Raw genomic sequence first — 6,760 nt, 5'->3', positions numbered from 1 at the left:
GGGTGGGGGAACAAATCCAGCCCCCTGCTACCCTATCCGCCTTGATGACTTGAAAGGTATGGTGCTTTAAAACAATCCACAAAATAATATGCACTGCAGAGTCCTTATTAGGTCCTTTTAATTGGATGGCTGCCCATATTAACAGAAATCAAAAGCAGCATACAATCATTCAATCTCCCAGCACTGGAGTATATCCAACTGTTTTCCTGTTTTGGGTTCCACTTTAGTCCTTGTCTGTATGTACACATAAATTTTTAGAGTTGCAACCACTGCCTTTTTGTACATCCCTGGTTATTAGCATCTAGTTTTCCAAGTAACATTGACACACATCTGCTCAAATCAATTGATGATCCCATCGTGACTGACTCATTTGGTGGGAAAAATAAGTTTACGTGCCAATTGGAACAAAGAAGCGTGGGTATGGGGGAGCAACAGGGAGAAAGAAATGATGGGAGGTTATTTCGACTTACAAATCATAAAACATTTTCCAATAACATTTTAAAAGGATGTATAATATTACACTGAGTGATTGATTATATTTTACCCCATGTTGTGGGACACTTGGGTGGCTTTCAATACCTAGTGAGTTAAAAATGTATATAAATTAGAGACTTTGAGAGATGATTGTATTTTCTTGAAACAGGAGTCTTCTGTGTTCAGACCTGGGTCGGGTGTTGATATAGTGTTCCTTTGTTGGGGTGGGGGCGGGGGGAGTCAGTACTGCTAACTGGAGATGCTGGATGCCTTAAAAAATATTCTTGTGATTAATTTTTTTAAAATTATGCTCAAATCTAGCACATAAAAGCAATTTGTATCTCTTGTCTCACAACTTATAGAAATGTTGAGTTTTAAATTTTGGGCCTAGACTAAGCTTTTCCTAGTTTAAGGTCCACGCCTGTCTAATAAACTTGATACAATGTCGTATGCACACAGCTTCCTCCCTAACAAATAACATGTGCTGGGAAAAAATGAGAAAACAATGGAAAGGTGCCTCCTCGAATGTGGTAACATTGGATCAATTAATCAGCTGACTGTAAACTGATTCACTTTACAAAAGTCTCCCACACATTATGATGCACATTTAGCAATGTTGAAAAACAGTTTCAAAGAATACCTTAGAGAGTTGTTAAAGAGAATTTATAGTCTGGAACGAATTGCCATCTTCTTAATTGACACAGAAATGTTTGGCTGAAATATTGCTTTATTCACATTTTTGTCCTTGGAGGAAAATCTAGGCACACTGCAACTTCGATCGCGTGAATAATGGTGCAAGATGACTATTTTAAGTCAGAAAAGGGCACCACGCAGTCAGAGGGCTGTGTGGACGCCCTCAATCTCGACGCCTCTTGGGGGCCCTGGGCAAAGGGCCGCTGCGCTTCTGGAAGACAACGCCCCCTAGTCAGGATTACTTGCTCCTTGCCCTCTGCCCCTCGCGGTCCCCAACCCGCTGGGTCTCTCACCTGAGTCCTGCAGGCACCCACTGGAGAGAGCCGGGTGGCGCGGGCTTGGTCCTCCCAGAGGGCTGCATGCCACCTGACCTCTTTCTGGCTCAAGGGGGACCGGTACAGAGCTGGGAGAAAGGAAGAAGGGAAGTTGGTGAGAAGCAGGAGGGCAGCCTAGAGGTGCCTGCCCAACCCCAAGGGGAGAGACAGGCGGGGGCGGGAACCTGTTTGCCTGCCAAGCCTGGGGATTGCGGTCCTGCGGGGCCCTAGGCAGGCTGGCGAGGGCGGGAGCCCACTCCGGAGCTTCCCAGCCTGGGGATCGTGGCTGCGGCGGTGGAGGCGGCCGCCACGGGGAGCTGGGCCTGGTCAAGGTCGCCGAGTCGCGGCATCCCTAGGAGCTCGAGAGTCCTTGGCGGCCGGAAGGGCCCCAAACTGCCCGGCGCCTGCCCCCGGCTCAAGGGAGTCTGGGAGAGCGGGTGTTTCAGACTGCGGAGCCTGACTCCCAGCTCGGGGCCCCTGCACCCCCAGCCTCGAGCCTTTGGGGGCGGGGGGCTGCTCCTGGCCTTCGGGAGGATCAGCTCCTGGCAGCCCATCCAGACTAGAGGGGGTTTTGTGTTTTATTTCTTTTAAGAGGACATAAAGCATGGCAATGTTCCACACCTCCCTTTGTCTTCACCAACAGTCCTCTACCTCTCTATTCGCCAGGTCAAAAAAATAAATATCTGAGTGATTTTCCTAGGCAAAGGGAGTCCTCAGCTAGGGAATGAGCCCTCTCTTTTCTAGGCCGGCTGTCAAGCTCTTAGACGACTGGGACCCCCAATGAGGGACGGAGGTGGCTTTAGAGGTCGACAGCTGTGCAGCACTAATTAGCAACAGTGCCCAGAGTTTTGGAGGCACGAAGGACTCGAGTCGACAGCTGAGATGCTGCCATTTTTGCAGGAAATGTCAAGCCAGAGCCTTGTCAGTAGGGCAATTCCTTCTGTGAGGTCCCTGGGGCGACCAAGGGGCCTTGAGACAGCGCCTCCTGAGTAGAATTCCAGGACTAGGATTGGGGGGAGAGGGCAAGAAGCAGTTATAAACGCAGAGCCTCATTCTGGAGCCACCCTGAGGGTCCCCGTTCTCCCTGAAGGCCTTAGATCCTGCAGGTCAGCGCCTTTCCACGCTGCCTGGGTGTCAGCGGCCTGCAAGGCCCAGCACCTCGCTGAATCCTCTGCTGCCGGAGCTCGATGGCAGCTTCCCCCAACACAACTTGGGGGACAGGAGGGGTAGGGACCAGAAACTTTCATCATTCCTGGACTCCAAAGTCCTGTCCACGCACAGGACGTTAGACCATTTACCAGGAGCCACAGAACAGCCTGGGGACTACTTGCAGTGGGTCACCCTTTGCAGTCCTCCTTACTTTTTACAATCCCCCTCCGCCCCCACTTAGTTGTTGGGGCCTGAAGGCAGTCTTTCTTCCTTTTTGTCGTGTGGATGGCATTCTAAGTGATCAGGAAAGCATTTTTTTTTTCAATCGCTTAAATTTTCCTAGGGCAGGGAAAGGGGTGCCAAAACGAAGCATCTACCATTTACACTATTTACATATTCAAAGACGGGCAAACGTCTGGTGGAGAACAAAGCGCTAACTCGGCCCTAGCGGCGACCAGGGCGGACACTGCGGGCGCTGCACTAGGACTTACCTGGTGGGTGCGCCCGTGCGGGAGTCCCAGCCTTGCCCGGGCAGCAGAAACAATACTCCAGAGCACCGATCGCCCACTGCAGTAGTGTTCCCGCTGCTAGGGCACGGCTGAGTCGGGCACCACTTCCCTCCTAGGTGCGCACTGCCCGCGCGCTGTGCCCCTAACGCCCCAAGCCCCTGCAGAGCAGTGTCACTCTCCTCCGACTTTGGTGGCGCCTTGTGAGGCAGGGAAAGGCGCTAAGTGAAGAGGAATCAAAACCAAAGCCCCTGCCCACATACCTGCTGCTAAGCGGGCCTTGGGAGCCAGCGCCTCAGAGAAACACACGTCCATTAGAACCCACCTTCCAAATTCCTCGCGAGGGGGTATAGCAGCGCCTCACGTTTTGAACCTTTTAAAGCACTTCAAAACATGAATTGCTGCTGCATCCCCTCGGAGTGATTGAAGGGGGATCGCACTGGGGTGCCTGCAGGTGGAGAAGACAAGGTGACTGAAAGGTAGCTCCATTCCGCCCCGCCCACTGGCGAAGAATAAAGCAAAACCTATGACGAAGACATTTCGTTCCAAATAGACGTACTTTTTAGAACTTCACCGTTTGGTTTCCAGGGTCGGCAGGTGGAGCGAAGGGTGTGACTCTCAATTTCTTTTCCCATAGGATAAATCTTGGAAAAGTGTAGAAATGAAAAACAGATGGGTGGGAGGTAGGAATTAGGGTGGAAAAGAATCTTACCTCCGAAAGTAATAAGATCAAATACATTGAGGCAGTTTGGCAACATTTCTGGATCACTCTTGCCACCTTCAAAGTCTTAATGAAACTTCTTCTTTCTGCATATTAGAAATCCTGTCTCATTCAATGTCTCCATTAAAAAAAACACACACAAAACTTTTCATTTATTGACTTAAAGGAGATCACCAAAATGTCTCTGGCAGCTTCAGCTGATTCTAACATATACATAGCTGGGAAATACAGATCTGCCCATCCGAACATCAGATGTTCTCTTTAACCCACTTGTGTTTCATTTGTATAGCACACACCCTGCTTTGAGTTATTTTTAAAGGTATCAAAGAATAAGAGATAACTGTGCTTAGATGAAATACCTGGCTGTTTCCATATAAAACTGGTCACTCGAATTTATTTATAATTTATACTTTTCAATGTCAACTATCAAAACGTCAACCCAAATGTTTAAATATTTCATGTCAAATCACTCCTTCCTGTCTCAAGCAGCTCCACAGAAACTCTTTCATGTCTTGAAATGGCCAGCACTGTGTATATTCCTTAATGGTTAACTCATTAGATTCCTCTTTTTCCTTTTTAAAATGGACACACATTAGCAATAAGTTACATGTATCCTCCACCCCCACCCTACTGTTTAAACGAAATAGTCAATTAAGCACAGAAGAAACTACTCTGTCACCCTCAATCACAAACCTGAAAGTTAAAACAACAAATCCAGCACAAAACTCTAATGGTTTTGAAAGTTAAAATACATTGCAATACAAGTGATAGACACATCCAAGTCTGCTTAGTGTTTTGGTTCATTTAAAAATTATGTGTTTTTCAAAACCAGTACAATGATACTGTGTCCTATTTATTAGTTAATGAAATATGCAGAGTATTTAATGTGACTAAGCACAAAATTCATCACACCAGACTGCAATCCAGTGTTACCAAATACACTAGTTTTGTCATGGTAAACAAAGTTATTAATAATGATAAACCCACTCCCTAAATTGATATACAATTAAGCGTCTCTAAATTCCATCTTGTTTTGGTTGTGTTATTTACAACTTTTACATTGATTTTTGGGATTAATGGAGAAAAACGTCCTTGGTTGCCCTTAAAAAGAAAAAAAAAGATATTTAGCAAATGTACAGTTATATTTTAAAACCCCACAACCTTCTCCCATTTAAATATTTAAGTTCCACACAAATATGTGAACCATGATATCAGATGTTAAAGTCATCCCAAATTTAACATTTCCTTAGTTGACTACTTAGAAAAACAAAAGTTCATTCGAAATAGCAATGGTGTCAAAGGCGAAGGTCCCGTCCAGATTGCTCTACAAACTCTGCTCGCTGGAATCGAATTCATTTGTACCCTTCTCTTAACTCCTTTCTTCTCTCCCAGTGACAGTACAACGACTTACATTCGTAAAAAGCCACCTCGCTGCCCTATTCTATGGATTTCCCCTTAGACTGAAATTTACTTACGAAAAGAGATTACAAAGAGGCGTCTTGTCACTTTAGAAGAGGGTCAGTCTCTGATACAATAGACAAAGAATCGATATTTTCGAGTTGCACATAGCCCCACCCCCTCCTTCTGAACTGAACTGTGGCCAGATCATTTAAGAGCCAAAGAATACGGCTCTTCCTCAGTTCATATTTTACAACCTTTTGTTTTAATTTTGCAGATGCCTTCTTTCTCACATCTGAAACGCACGATGTGCCTTCCTTGGATGCATTCGTGCCAAACTTTCCCAATGTCAAGTTTTTTACAGGGCAAACTAAACAACTGTGAAAGTTTTAAGTGGGAAAAGACAATGCAAAATTAATCCTGCATTTATTTTCAAGATATATTTATTTTACTGTTTGCAAAGAAGAGCCATGAAAATTCCATTTACAGTCTGTCAAAACCGGTCGCACTCGACCTTGGCTAGACTGACAGTCACTGCCCCTTACTCAGTTTTCTCTCCCTGCCCCTCCATGTTAGCATTTTTTCCCAGCCCGTTTCCTAAGAATTTTCCCGTCCACACTCATGTGCTAAACACTTTCAAGGTCTGTTTCGCCTTCACCCGGGTCCCCAAACGTGCTTTACAACCCCAAAGCAACAGAACTTTTTCAGCATTGTCACCAGATTTTCTTCAGTCTGCCCTAACCCACGTTAGTATGGGGGGGAGGGGAACGCCAGACAACAAGTCCCTTTTTAAAAAATCGTATGTCACCTCTTGATCCACTCGAAAATGGCGCCGAAATCGAAGAACTTCTTAAATTTCATTGTCAGCTTTTTGCAAAGGTTTCTGGGATTTTCCTGCGAAGCTGCTTCGCCGCGTCTAAGAGCTAGAGAGCGTGTAAGCAAGCAAGAGAGAGAGGGTGGAAGAAAGGATGGGGGGGGCACAGATAGCAAGAGAGCGGGCCCGGGCAGGGAGCAGGGCCGGGACTTGGGAGGTGGCGAGGGCGTGGGGCGCAAGGGGCCGGACACAAGAAGCAAGGACCAAGAGCCGGGCACTGAGAGCCAGGAGCCGAGAGCCAGGAGTCGGGGTTGGCGACGCAGAGGGCGCGCTCTTGGGCTGGCTGCAGCCGAGGCTCGAAGAGCGGTATGGCGGAGGCGGAGCGGAGCGAGGGGCTGGAGCTGTGCACACCCTGGGAGGCGAGCAGGGCAGCCAGCGGAGGGGCTCCGGAGCGGCCCTAGAAAAAACCGACTCCAGGGGCGTGGCCACGTGGTGCTCTCGCTCCTCCCGCCCAGCGTTCCTGCGCTTCTCCCGGGCCCGGAGGCGGAAGGGGGGAGGGGAAGGGAGGGAGCGGTAGGAAAGGGGGATGTGCAGGCGCTCGACGCCACGGCTTTGGCCCGCAGCCGGGAAGGACCGAGAAGGGCACAGGGCGCCCAGAATAGCCAGTCCAAAGACGAATAGCAGGGTCCCA

General features: G+C 48.0%; 1 long non-coding RNA gene across 4 annotated transcripts; it reads right to left on the bottom strand.

Moving 5' to 3' along the window:
* Positions 1-89: 89 nt before the first annotated feature.
* Positions 90-6,528, bottom strand: LOC105308095. Of its 4 annotated transcripts, none has more exons than XR_002777929.1 (3): positions 6,064-6,528; positions 1,461-4,958; positions 90-1,378 (listed from the first exon to the last, which is right to left on the bottom strand). It is a non-coding gene; the product is annotated as an uncharacterized LOC105308095 (long non-coding RNA). The 4 variants fall into 4 exon arrangements; XR_002777927.1 differs by having other exon boundaries at positions 1,461-1,570; positions 1,667-6,527; XR_002777928.1 differs by having other exon boundaries at positions 1,461-3,584; positions 3,696-6,526.
* Positions 6,529-6,760: the final 232 nt, after the last annotated feature.

The sequence above is a fragment of the Pteropus vampyrus genome, unplaced genomic scaffold (genome assembly GCF_000151845.1).
Source record: "Pteropus vampyrus isolate Shadow unplaced genomic scaffold, Pvam_2.0 Scaffold548, whole genome shotgun sequence".
Lineage (NCBI taxonomy): Eukaryota > Metazoa > Chordata > Mammalia > Chiroptera > Pteropodidae > Pteropus > Pteropus vampyrus.
Note: the sequence above shows the minus strand (reverse complement) of the source record. Positions and strands in the feature narration are given on the sequence as shown.